The sequence below is a fragment of the Maniola jurtina genome, chromosome 9, assembly GCF_905333055.1.
Source record: "Maniola jurtina chromosome 9, ilManJurt1.1, whole genome shotgun sequence".
Taxonomy (NCBI): domain Eukaryota; kingdom Metazoa; phylum Arthropoda; class Insecta; order Lepidoptera; family Nymphalidae; genus Maniola; species Maniola jurtina.
In genome coordinates, this window is record NC_060037.1 from 13,626,290 (window position 1) to 13,640,994 (window position 14,705).

The 14,705-nt window shown below is 34.6% G+C and overlaps 2 protein-coding genes and 1 long non-coding RNA gene across 6 annotated transcripts in view; 2 read left to right on the forward strand and 1 right to left on the reverse strand.

Moving 5' to 3' along the window:
* Nucleotides 1-14,705, forward strand: part of LOC123868152 (adenylate cyclase type 2-like) — a 169,854-nt gene that overhangs the window by 103,809 nt on the left and 51,340 nt on the right. The gene's annotated exons all lie outside the window — the stretch shown is intronic.
* LOC123868157 (probable E3 ubiquitin-protein ligase sinah) overlaps nt 1-14,705 on the reverse strand; it is a 60,709-nt gene that overhangs the window by 38,634 nt on the left and 7,370 nt on the right. The window lies entirely within an intron of this gene.
* Nucleotides 2,110-13,862, forward strand: LOC123868165. The gene is made up of 3 exons (XR_006796604.1): nt 2,110-2,200; nt 8,496-8,511; nt 13,851-13,862. It is a non-coding gene; the product is annotated as an uncharacterized LOC123868165 (long non-coding RNA).

Consider the following 14,705-nt stretch of genomic DNA (forward strand, 5'->3'; position numbering starts at 1 on the left):
GTTAAGTAGTATATATTTTGTTTTAAATCTATTAATTCACTAAAATTCTGCAATTCCAGGCAATTTAGTCAATTATGACGTCACGACCACATGTAGCAATTTACTACAATATCCGAAAAATTCAGCAATGTTATTCGAAATAATTGCTCCAGATTGCTCCATTTACTGCTCCAGATTGATCCATACGTGTTGCCGAGCAACAATTGCTTAAAAAATTGCCCATGCATCATAAGTCTGGTTTTTAATCGCCAAATAAACTTTATCCGATGAATTTTAAAACTTACAAGCAAAGCCCAGAATCTTGAGTGTCTTGAGTTTAAGTAAACAAAGTCGTCACTAAAGTTTACATTAGGGATGATTCATATTAGATCGAGCAGGGCTTGCGAAGCTGAAGGGGTAATGGGTAGGGTACACTATTCGAAAAACCTATAGACATTGGGACACCAAGGAATTAGAATGGCAACCTTACTCCAGAAAGCGGAGCGTTGGAAGACCCCCTACTAAAGTGGACCGACGACATCAAACGAGTTGCTGGGAGCCGCTTCAAAATTCAAAATTCAAAATATTTTTATTCAATTAGACTTTTACAAGTTCTTTTGAATCGTCAAAAGCATCTACCACTGGTTCGGAATGCCTTTCCTACCGAGAAGAACCAGCAAGAAACTCGGCGGTTGCTCTTTTCAAAGATTTCAAAGATTTCTGGACAAGACCTTGGCGTGTGGAAGTCCCAATGTCCAGCTGTGGACGTCTATCTGTCATTGACAATGATGATGATGATGGTGATTTTAATTTGATACTTCTTGCTACTTCTAGTGTGCATTTTTTAGTTTTTACAAAGTAAAACTTCAGCCTCTGTTATTTGAGTGAGATCATTAGGTATTTTATTACTATTGAAATACGATAATCATTTGTTTATTTACGATTGCGGTTTTCGTGGTTATAAGATTATGTAACTATTTGTGAAGGTTTTTTATGCTTGAATGAAATGTACATATTATTACACCTGTATGACAATTATATGTAAGTACCAAAACCATACCAAACTATATGCTATAGCAAAAATGTCACTGGAAATGTCTCAGTTAACAGGGCTCTCTCCGTCACTCGCTTCATACAATCGTAGTTCCAATTTCATTTGAATATTAAGCAACCTAAGTCCATGAAATTTTGCAGACATATTTTAGAAACTAATATCTGTGTCTGTGGTGTTTTAGATTTTTCTAAAAATATGTAGTTTTAAAATTACAGGGGCTCAAAGATTTGTATGTAAATTTTTAAGACCGCGTAACTTTGAAACCGAATATTTTAAAAGAAATCTGGAAAACCACAGACATAGATATTAGTTTCTAGAATATGTCTGCAAAATTTCATGGACTTTGGTTACTTAATATTCAAGTGAAATTGGAACTACGTTTGTATGAAGCGAGTGACGGAGAGACCCCTCTTAACTAGACAGTAAACACGAAAGACGATTGGAATGTTCGTCCTAAACTGCGTTTATGTTCCTGTTGTAAACATATGAGACATGCATGAGTCAGTCGCTCCCGAAATATCTTTTGTCTGTCTGTTACGAACATATCTTTATCTATATACAGCTTCCTGCAGCTTCCGTCTGTTTATTAACGTCTAAAGTGATGTTTGTATTATGAGTCATATCATAATTATTATGGGTATGGGTAAAGATATACTAGGAATAGATATAGATAGTTTTTCAGATAACAATAAATCTGAAATTATAAAAGATACATAATTGATACTTGATAGGCTTAATAAATATACTCAGGACATCTTATCCTAGAAATTTCAGCTTTCTAGTGTTATCCAGACAGAAGCTATGACGATTTGAAAATTCGACGAAACGCTGACAGAAAATTAAGGCACTGCGATGCCCCGTTTACCGACTCGTTTTGGTGTTACTCGTTGGGAACCCACCTTTTAGTGATGTTGGCTCGTCTTCACGGGGGGGTTTCTTTCTAATTTAGGTCAGATTTTCGTTTTAATTTAACTGTTCCTAATTCTCGGGCCTCATTAAAGTTAACGTCAATGCCCAACAACGCCATAATTCTGCCGACATGATCAAAGCTTTAAAATATGTGGCCATATTTGAATGGTTAACGTCTCATGCCAATTGAATTGTGGTTAAAATCATCTTACGCCAAACGGCAATGTGAACGCCGTTGAAATATTATCGCGTTAGGTCGTGGCTACGTTTACGGTTAATGGCGATTAACGCGTTTTTCAACGGCGTTTCCCGTTAATATAGCCGGAGTATAATAAAAATATCAAGAGGCAAAGGAGTGCTAAAAGAAACGGCGTAAGACACGTAACGCTGCGTAGACACTATTTTATCGGCTGCCAACAGTTTTTTTTGCTGATTAAAACACGCTGATTTAGGCACAAAAGGCCCTCTGTTGAGTCTAGCTAATTTGTGATGTAAGTTAGAAACCGCGAATGGAGTTTTAAGATTGAAATAAAAAAATGATTTTTAATTGCTTTGTTCCAAACTGAATGTAAGTATAATATTTGTAAATTTAATTGTTTAAAATTTAAATTAAATAATTCTGTGAAATATCCCGGACAACATTGCACAGCGAGCGAAATTCATTTACCGACCTTATTAAAAGCTACATTTTTCAAAAATAAGTACTTTTTTCAGCTTTATTTTTCAATGTCAAGTTTAAGTGTAATAAGATAAGAAAGACCACCTTTCGGTTTCTTACTTCCCTATTAGCTTGTTTCAATGGATATAGGATATGATATTCTTTTGTAGTAGGTACCTAGTGTGTTACGTATCACACTAATATTATAAAGGCGAAAGTTTGTATGTGTGTGTGTGTGTGTGTGTGTGTGTGTGTGTGTGTGTGTGTGTGTGTGTGTGTGTGTGTGTGTGTGTGTGTGTGTGTGTGTTTGTATGTTTGTTACTCCTTCAGGCAAAAACTACTGGATAGATTTGGCTGAAATTTGGAATGAAGATAGATAATATCCTGGATTAGCACATAGGCTACTTTTTATCCCGGAAAATCAAAGAGTTCCCACGGGATTTCGACAAAACCTAAATCCACGCGGGTGAAGTCGCGGGCATCGGCTAGTGTACCTATAAAGCGACGACCAAAGATTCAATTTTTCCCTTTTAAAAAAGCAATTTATTTTAGTTTATTTCACATTTTTTATAGTCTAGTTTCTGGTATTTCGAGTTTTCATACTAGTTTTGTTCATTCTATTGGTGCATTGATGATGAACGTGCGAGCGTTTGAATATTCATTACAATGCGGAAAATCGATATGAATAAAAAATTAAATTCTATATTCGATTCTGTTACATGAAATATTGTACAAACGTAACTGTAAAAGCTAATAATATTATGTTTTTAGAAAATAGATGTGCATTCTATATTCAATAGAGAAATATTCGGGTACCTACTATTTATTACCTAGTACTTATTCATATTCGAATCTCGTCGTTCAATGCGTGATCGACATCAATGAATACAAAAATGATGTGTGAATAATTTAGATGAGCTGTATTTGGTCGACGTGGGTGGCGTATTCGGAAATTCGTTTATTTCCGAATTATGCAGTGTAAATTACTAGCCGATGCCCGCGACTTCCCCCGCGTGGATTTAGGTTTATCGTAATCCCGTGGAAACTCTTTGATTTTCCGAGATAAAAAGTAGCCTATGTGCTAATTCTCCTGAATTCTTTTTCTGAGGATATTATCTATCTCCATTCCAAATTTCAGCCAAATCCGTCCAGTAGTTTTTGCGTGAAAGAGTAACAAACATACATACACACAGATACACACAAACTTTCGCCTTTATAATATTAGTGTGAAGTGTGATAATAATTATAGACAATTGATGTGGTAGGTATGTAGTACCAAATATTTAGTGCCAATTAATTAGATTTTTCCGTTGTTTCTGCTACTTGAACGTTTAAACGGCCCTTCGAGTTCACAGAAGTTTTTTAAGAGTTCTTTTACTAGAGTTTTATTATAGTTGTTTGGAGATTTAAACTATTTATTTAAGTCCTCAAATCTCCCACGGATATCACGCTACAAAGCTCAATTTTTTTTGGTACATCTTCACACAACTTTAAGTCTAACTTCATCCATGTGGATTTAACACACAATATTTCTAATTTTATAGTTTTTGTTCCACTGTTGAATGCATGCAGTAAGTATTACAAAGATATTTAACAAGTAATTAACAATATTTCTACTATAACATATTCCAGTTTTTAGTTCTGCTGAATGCAATGTGGACGAAGTTATTGTTATAATTTCAAGTTTTTGCAACGTAAGGCAAGTTCTACCACCTGGTCAACTCCCACAGGATGTCGTAATTGCCTTCCACCCGGTCGCGTTCGTCTCACATATGCCTGACTAACTAAAAAACTGCATTTGTACGGCCGCATCGGTGTTGTTTTTTTTTTTTTTATAAGTACGGGAGATGAAATGATTTTTGAAAAGAGAAAAAAATTAGTACCAAATCAGCGATGAGTATCAAAAAATAATACTTTGACCTTATTTCAAAAGTCGAATTTTTGGACTTTAAAAAAAGTTATGATACTATTTTGGTACAATGAAATATGAAAATAAGTATTTAAATTCTCATTTAAAAAAAGTTTGGTTTAAAAACAATTTGACATTCAAAATCTCATTTGAAATTAACTTTGCTTTTTAAAAGCAAAATTCCTTTTCAACGAAAACACAATATTTTGTTCAATTATGATATACCAAAACTTCTAATATTTTAAATTCAATTTTTTTAAACAAGCATGAAACTTGTTCAGTAAAAAAAATATTTCGATCTTTGTAGGTTTCCCATATAGCGTCCTAAGTCTTTGAGACCATAAACATTCCTCAAACTTCTCAATTCCACTTCAATTCACATTGAACATCTGTTCCGATTGCAATCCAGTATCATTTATCGAAGCCTTATTTGAGAACAACAACTTTTTAAGGGCGTTTCACAAGTAACTAGATGAAGAATAAATTCGCCAAGTGCGAGTCGGACTTGCACACGAAGGGTTCCGTAGCATCGTACAAGAAATAACATTACATATTTTTTTTTTTTTTTTTATTATTCAATTGTAATCAACAGCGTTATACAACATAATTATTATAATAAATCTAAGTTAAACTTAAGGCCACATGAGATTACCTTCTTAAAATTAATTGACAAGTATTTTAACAGAGTATACAATAATATAAAGAAAAACAATAAAAACAAAGAGATGTACAAAAATTAAAACTGTGTGTGTGTGTGTGTGTGTGTGTGTGTGTGTGTGTGTGTGTGTGTGTGTGTGTGTGTGTGTGTGTGCGTGTGTGTGGTGTATATGATTGTGCGTGAGTGTGTGCATGTTTAGTTGTTAACTATTTTTTTTTTTTGCGAAGATGGAATTCCTTTTTTAATTTATTTTTTGTCAGGTGAAATAAGTCGAACTCAGCATACTGCTTATTATAAGTGCGTGCCAGGCGCGGAATTATAGAATTTTGACCATAATTTGTGTTGGATTTGGGAACATACAGAAGGCGCGTGTGGCGTGTTCGTAGAGATTAATTTTCATTTTGAAATTTTTATTATTTGTTGTTATGGCGGCAACTGAAATACACATAGAATATTATTGTAAATTGAACAATTGAAAAGAGCAACCGCCGAGTTTCTTGCTGGTTCTTCTCGGTAGGAACGGCATTCCGAACCAGTGGTAAATTATTTGACGATTCAAAAGCACTTGTAAAAGTTTATTTGAATAAAAATCTATTCTATTCTATTCTATTCTACATTCTGTGAATATTTCAACTCTTTATCTATTCACAAGATATAGATAGCCCGCTGATAGACGGACGGACGGACGGCGTACACCAGAGGCTGAGTAATAAGGTCCCTATGGCACTATGGAAACCTTTGTCCCTAAGGAACCCTAAAAATTAAATACTTTGCTAGCAGTTTTATTTTATGGGAAACAGAACTCGTCTGAGTATTTACTGACTCCATCGTTACAAAACTTTTAATCAGCCCAAGGTTTACGGAGCATAATGTTATCCGACGATAGCTAAAGGTCGTAGATTCAAATTCTATTAAATAAATACGTATAAAAGCAGCAGCCCAGTCTTCTTCTGTCGTCTTGTGTTGGCTTCCTCGTTGAAATTATTGCTCTGAGACTAACAGTCTAGACTATGCTGAGATATTAAATGATAGAAGCGTGACTTTTTCCATTTGTGTTAATTAAATGATACGGAAACGCGACCTCAAGTTAAAACCAGGCGAAGGCTGCGGCGAGAAAGTTATTGAAGGTCTATTTTTTACCTTTAAATATAATTAACCGTGATTACACTAATAAGCTCAGTTTTGGTGTATTTTAAGTTGTCAATGTAAATTTTTATAATTTTGGAGTAAATCTGACCAATAAAAATTGTTAACAAGATAAAGTTGAAACGCTGAAATATTATAGTAAAATTGTTTTTCTGTCGCTTGGTGTATTTTAATGTTGTAGTAGATTTATATTTATGAACTCAGAATTTTCTCCTCTTTCATTTGACATCCCACTCAATACATAGCAAAAAAAATTGGGAGACCCCCCACTTTTTATTGATGTCACACCCGTTAGGTCAATTTTTTTATAAAATGTAGCCTATGTCACCCGGACCTTTACGATGAATCAATTGACACCTCATTCATTAAAATCAGCCCTGTAGGAGTATTTATTCGTCCAAGCCCAGTAGTTTAGGTGCTAGGGTGAAACACACAGAATCTGGATACATAGACTGCTAAAATCATAACCCTTCCTTTTAGCTTTGCCGCAGTCGGGTAAAAAACAATATCTTATCTCCATATGAAACTTTAAACTTGTGAGAACTTGTTTTTATAGGAAACTATTCTGCGGAAGCGGTTACACGCGTCCTTTGACTGTCACAGAATCAGTTTTTTTTTTTCAATTCCGGTTTTTTAATATAAAACCAGTACCAAGATTTCGTTCTTGTTTTAGAGTATTGTAGAGTATATTGGCGTTCGTGCACTCATTCGTATTCGATTCGTATTCGTTTTCGTTAAAATACGATTAATAATGGCCGCCATACAAAATGTAGGTACAGTACGCTTGCGCATTAATTTGGTTCATAGTTTTACGGATCCGTCAAAATACGAATCAAATGAGTGTATGACGGCCACTTTGAATCGTATATTACCCGACTACGGCAAATCCAAAAGGAAGGGTTGTGATTTTAGTAGTCTATAATTATGTAGGTTTGTATTTTAGGGGGCTTCATCGCAGCGCCTAAACTACTGAGTCGATCTTGATGAATATGTGTCAATCGATTCGTCATTATGGTCTGGGTGACATAGGCTATCACACTAATATTATAAAAGCGAAAGTTTGTATGTGTGTGTGTGTGTGTGTGTGTGTGTGTGTGTGTGTGTGTGTGTGTGTGTGTATGTTTGTTACTACTTCACGCAAAAACTACTGGATGGATTTGGCTGAAATTTGGAATGGAGATAGATAATATCCTGGATTAGCACATAGGCTACTTTTTATCCCGGAAAATCCAAGAGTTCCCACGGGATTTCAAAAAACCTAAATCCACACGGGCGAAGTCGCGGGCATCGGCTAGTATTTTATATATGTAGGTAGCTATGTTAAAATATCATGTTTAATTGAGTCATACATAGTATTTTATGGGCACCGATAAATTAGGTCACAGTAAATCACATTCCCATGCCTCACCGGAGTTCATTAACATCATAATAATTTGTTTATAGTAAAAAACAATTTTGAATCCATTCGGTCATATCAAAGGCTGTCCGTAACAGGAAATGAAATAGATTGCCTTTGTGGTAAGTTGGAACCCGTTGATGTTTCATGCACTGCTTTCATCATTTGGAATACTATTCTAATAATAGAGTATTATAAATGCGAAAGTGTCTCTGTCTGTCTGTCTGTCTGTGGCTTTTTATGGTCCATCCAATTTTCACGAAATTTGGGTGCAATAACTTGCATAATGGATATAGGCTACTTTTTATCCCGGAGACTGATTCGGAATGCCGTTCCTACCGAGAAGAACCAGCAAGAAACTCGGCGGTTGCTCTTTTCAAGTGTTCAATTTACAATAATATGCCATACTACAGAATACATTAAATTATTACTAGTAAATTAATTTACAATATGCTGTACTTACTATACAAGCAATTGCAGCCCCGTGTATTGCTGGAGCGAGTCAAATCCATGCTTTTTTAACCCCCGACCCAAAAAGAGGGGTGTTATAAGTTTGACGTGTGTATCTGTGTATCTGTGTGTCTGTGTATCTGTGTATCTGTGTATCTGTGTATCTGTGTATCTGTCTGTGGCATCGTAGCGCCTAAACGAATGAACCGATTTTAATTTAGTTTTTTTTGTTTGAAAGGTGGCTTGATCGAGAGTGTTCTTAGCTATAATCCAAATAAATTGGTGCAGCCGTTTAAGAGTTATCAGCTCTTTTCTAGTTTTCTTGTAGAAAAGAAGGTTACATAACCGTTAGGTTCATAATATTATGTCAATTGACAAATGTCAAGCTGTCAAGATGGACGTTGCCTTGATACATAATTATTTATTTGAAAATGATGTTTTGGAAAACTCTGATACTTTGGATCGTAGGCGCGGAATAGTGCAAGAAAATCGGTTCAGCCGTTTGAAAGTTATCAGGTCTTTTCGGTCTTTTCTATTCACTGTAACCTTCACTTGTCGGGGGTGTTATAAATTTTTAATTTACACTTGTTGTCATTTACATAATATTCGATTGTATAATATGCTTTTTTCAGGAGCATAATTAATAGATTTTTTAAACTTGTATTAAGGCAAGTCTAAAATTGACGGTGGAATTTTATTACAAAATATTACACTCATTCCCACAAATGACTTTCCCACTTTCCTGAGGCCATTGAGGGCTGAGCACATTATGAAACTTCACCTTCACAGAAATAATGGATAAATTATTCTACTTCTTTTATCTGTGATACATTTATAAAACACAAAACATGTTTTTGCGCAGTGGCAGTACCTCCCAAATAGATAAGTCCTAAAATAAGTTATCTCTTACAAAGTTATTTACTTAACAATTGGATATGAAATGTTGGTCACGTACACAATATACCGAACTCGTGGGCAAAATAAATGAAAAATCTAATAACTTCCAGTCTTTTGTATGTAACTTCTTTGTACATAAAGACGAAAAACCTGTTTGAACTTTTTAGGGGTCCTTATGTAAATTTTATAAATTATAATCTACCTTTTTTTTTTAATTCAGATACATACAAGTTAGCCTTTGAGCAGTCAAATCTCATCTGGTAGTAAGTGATGATGCAGTCTAAGATGCAAGCGGGCAAACCTGGAACCTCCACAACTAATTTTGATGATTTTATCACGACAAGAAAAATCCTAAGTCAGAATTTGATACACTTTAACACAATATTATTTTATGCAGTTTAAAAAAATATCCACAAAAATAACAATAAATAAAATTAATTGGCAATACGAGTAGAAATACACATTCGCGCGAAAATTTCAACTCTTTATCTATTATGGTTCACGAGATATAGCCCACTTATAGACGAACGGACGGACGGATGGATAGCGGCGGCTTAATAAATAATAGATGGGGTTCCGCTGGCACCCTCCGGATACGGAACATAGGCTTTTTCTCGTTCGGGACTTCTTACGTATAGCTTTGATACTTATTGCCGATTTTTAACCCCCGACCCAAAAAGAGGGGTGTTATAAGTTTGACGTGTGTATCTGTCTGTGGTATCGTAGCTCCTAAAGGAATGAATTTTGACCGACCGATTTTTGATTTAGTTTTTTTTCGAAAGCTGGCTTGATCGAGAGTGTTCTTAGCTATAATTGAAGCAAATCGGTTCAGCTGCAGCCGTTTGAAAGTTATCAGCTCTTTTCTAGTTTTCTTATAGAGGTTTTTGTGCCGGGGGTTTTTTAAATTTTGAGTTAAGTATATTTTTTCAATAGTCAATGACATTAAATATATTATGCAGCGATACATTTATAAAAAAAAATTGGAGGTAGGTATAATTTATGCTATGTATTCAAGGACCCGAGAGAAAAATCGTAAATTATGCAAAAGATGACGTAATTTGACTTTATTGATCGCATAATGGGTATAATTTATCTTGCTCATTTCCGGTCTTGTCTTCGACAAATGAGAAGGAATTTAAAAAAATATTAATATGTTAAAAAACAAATTTTAACGATTTGACTTTTGACGATTTATTTTGATTAAAATTAGTTTATTGGCACTCTTCGGTTACGGAACCCTGAAAAGGTTAATCAAACTATTGGAATACGTGATAGGCATGTAATAAGCCCGCCAGGATTTCCTCTCTAATAGCCAGGCTAATCCTTTGACACAAAGCACCAAGCGCCTCTATTGTCGGATGCCTCGGCTAATTAGTTTAACATCCTATCGGCCAGCCCAGACGGGGCCTTAGTATTACATACAATCAACAACAGAAATCCATTTAATATTTCAAGATAATCCCAGAAAAAATGATAGAGTTCTGACGTGATTTTTAAAACAAAAGTCCACTACTCCAAACTAATTATTTTAACTATTTATTCAAGCACGTGCACCTATAGTTTTTTATTAGCATATATTAATCTGCCTGATCCTGATTGCTCTTTGTTTAATGTTTTATTCTGTTTATAAAAAATATACAGTTTAATTTTTTATGCTCACCTTGTAAAAAAAAGGTCAATGACGAGATTGAAAAAGGACTAGTAGAATATGCATGCATTTAAGGTTTTAATGTCGTTGTTTTGGGCGATATCAATTAATTTATTGGCTATTTAAGCCAAAGTCATTTTATAAAAAAAAAACATTTTTATTTTTTTATTTTTTTAAACAACTTTATTGCTTAATACTGTGACAAAGAATAAAACACAGTATAGATTTAAAAACAATAGGCTAACTTATTACTATAGAGATCTCTTCCAGGCAACCCATTTTTATTTTTGTTATAGAAGGCTCCTAAACTAATGAACCGATTTTAATTTAGTTTTTTTTTTGTTTGAAAGGTGGCTTGATCGAGAGTGTTCTTAGCTATAATCCAAGAAAATCGGTTCAGCCGTTTGAAAGTTATCAGCTCTTTTCTAGTTACTGTAACCTTTACTTGTCGAGGATGTTATAAATTTTTAATTTACACTTATAACTAATTTTATTTGCTAGAGAACGGAGATACATCAACCTGCTAAATTAGGAGGTCATGCGTTTGCATCCCAGAAACACGCACATCTATCTTTTAGGAGTTAATTATGTGAGATATTAATATTATTATAATAATATGATATTTTAATTGCTATTTGCTAGATTGCTTGTCATCTTTAACTCATTAAAAATATTAGTTTGACTTTTCCTGTGTTTTTTATGATAAATTCAATTAATAAAAAAATATTACATGTAGACGCTAAATTTTGATGTTAGATGTGAATTTTTTTATTATGAATCCATATCTCATATTTTTTTTACATTACAATTATTTTGTCTGATAGCATCGCTTTGACGTAAGTAATCTTTGTCGAAAAAACACATTTCCTGCCGAGACATTATTATTAATAGTACAGGATTAATAGTTCACTTTTTAATATCATTACCAAAGTTCATTTATTAATTATAATCGTAATTTTTTACATAATATTTATTTTGTCTGATACCATCGCTTTGACGTAAGTAATCTTTGTCGAAATATAACATTTCCTGCCGATACAATTAATAGGACAGTATTAAAAGTTCATTTATTGCGTATAACACTTGCCACACCCACTTTTTTACTGAATGAACGCTAAACGGATCAAAACAAGTTAAATTATTACGTCGAAACTTTGATGTAATCAATGCTGTAATCGTAATCTTGCCGATTAGCTAAACATCCAGTACCTAGTAGGTAATAGCACCAGAAGGCTATTTAAAAAAATCAAATACAAGTTAACCCTTGCCTGCAATCTTACCTGCTGGTAAGTGATGATGCGGTCTAAGATGGAAGCGGACTAACCTGGAAGGGCAGTTTTTGTTTAAACTAACCCATACGCCTTTGGTTTTTACACGGCATCGTACTGGAACGCTAAATTGCTTGGCGGCACGACTTTGCCAGTAGGGTGGTAACTAGCCACGGCCGAAGCCTCCCACCAGAGCAGACCAAAGATTTAGAAATTACTAGCTGACGCCCGCGACTTCGTCCGCGTGGATTTAGGTTTTTCGGAATCCCGTGGGAACTCTTTGTTTTTCCGGGATAAAAATTAGCCTATGTGCTAATCCAGGATATTATCTACCTCCATTCCGAATTTCAGCCAAATCCGTCCAGTGGTTTTTGCGTGAAGGAGTAACAAACATACACACACACACACAAATACACACATACACACACACACACACACACACACACACACACACACACACACACACACACACACACATACAAACTTTCACCTTTATAATATTAGTGTGATGAAATTCCAGACCCCTGCCGGGAATCGAACCCGAGACTTCCGACTAACACCACAGCGCTTACTATTGCGCCAGGGAGGTCGTCGAATCTTATCAATATCACATAATAAAGCGTAAGAAGTGCTTAGTACACAATTACACACGAGTGAAGTGATGTAAGTGTAACTTGTAAGGCCGTGAGAGTGCAATGCCTGTTATTATGAGTTATTTTTTTTGTCGATATGATTACGCTTGGCTACATTCTTACTAGAACAACGATTGTGACGACATCTTGGCAAATATATCTTCTTGAACAGTTTTTATGTTTATAATATATCAGCCTTTACTATATCCACGGAGAGAAGTTAGGATAGGGCTCTCTCTGTTACGTAATCCCATACAAATGACAGTTAAGGTATCATCAGCTATTTGACGACAATTTTTTTTGACAATGTTCATTGGCGGCGGTAAGGACTTTTTTTTTTTTAGGGTTTAGTCAAAGGTTACTATGGTCGGTACAATCACTAATTAACATCAGGTGACCCGGCTGCTCGCTATTTTTAACCCCCGACCCAAAAAGAGGGGTGTTATAAGTTTCACGTGTGTATCTGTCTGTAGCATCGTAGCGCCTAAACGAATGAACCGATTTTAATTTAGTTTTTTTTGTTTGAAAGGTGGCTTGATCGAGAGTGTTCTTAGCTATCATCCAAGAAAATCCGTTCAGCTGTTTGAAAGTTATCAGCTTTTTTCTAGTTACTGTAACCTTCACTTGTCGGAGGTGTTATAAATTTTTAATTTACACTTGTTATTTAAAAAAAACTATTTTTTGTAAACAATGAAAGTATAGTAGGTATCATATCTATTACTGCTGCACATATTCATTCAGTTTTATTCTTTTATTGAATGAGCTATAAACTTCTAAAGCAATTATTCAGGTAATGGCGTAGGTATAATTTTCCGAATGAAATTTATAGTGCTTTTAGTCCATTGAGTATAGTTTCAGAATAATGAATTTTAATTTCGTTTTTTTTCATTTATTACATTTTGCAGTTTTTACTTACTCTACCTACTTTTAATTTAGTATTCAACGTTTTTAGAGTTCCTTACCTCAAAAGGAAAAACGGAACCCTTATAGGATTCTAGGTCAACGGGAAGTACCTACTTACCCTATACGTTTTCTTGACAGACACGACAGACGTTTATTTTTAGTAAGTTATTATTATCAGCAAAAAACCAAAAAAAAATCTTATAATAATTCAATATTTACTACTTTACTGTTTAAAAATAATTACGAATCTTGTAGGATATTCAAATATTAAATCTTTTGTAATAAAATTGAAATTAAAATTGCAAAGACGCCTTTAAATTTATATATGTGCCATAAATTGAAGTGGCCATTAACGTTTAAGGAAAGCCTATCCTCAATAAGGAAGGACTTTAGACAGGCTTAATGTTGTGTTTATTCATTTTATTATATGCCTGTAATAAGTACATAAACATGTCATTGTCTTTTAGAGTTCCGTGGGAAGGAAACCTTGTTAGAAACCCAACACCAGTACCAGCTTTGATGCTTGGATTTGGTGAATTAGGCTATTCATGGCCTACCTAGCGTCAAATATTGGTAACTTTGACGCGGGCCAGTGACGCTGAAGTTTTGGTACAAGTTCCCCAACTTCTATGTGACATTGGCGAAGTGCATTGCTGGTGTGACACGACTAAAAGCCATTAAACAAAAAAATAAATTAAAAATTTAAAATACCCCCGACACAAAAACCTCTGAAATGTATAAAAATAATAAATAAGTCGAATAGTAATACCCGGTCTACTAAGAAAACTAGAAAAGAGCTGATAATCTTCAAGCGGCTGAACAGATTTTCTTTGATTATAGCTACGAACACTCTCGATCAAGCCACCTTTCAAACAAAAAAAAAACTAAATCAAAATTCGTTTAGGAGCTACGGTGCCACAGACAGATACATATACACGCAGATACACAGATACAAAGATACACACGTCATACTTATAACACCCCTCTTTTTGGGTCGGGGGTTAATAAGAAGAAGTTTCCCAACTGTCATGATCTGTGGCGGTGTTACATAGCCATGACATTTTGCCAAAGGCCATGACAGCCATTATATACCTACCTACTACCTAAAGCCATCTAAAATATCGATTTGTATACTTCTTGCTTGTATGCATCAATGCCAAAGGTGTTATAGTTTTTGGGTTTTTCTAGTAAACAATGT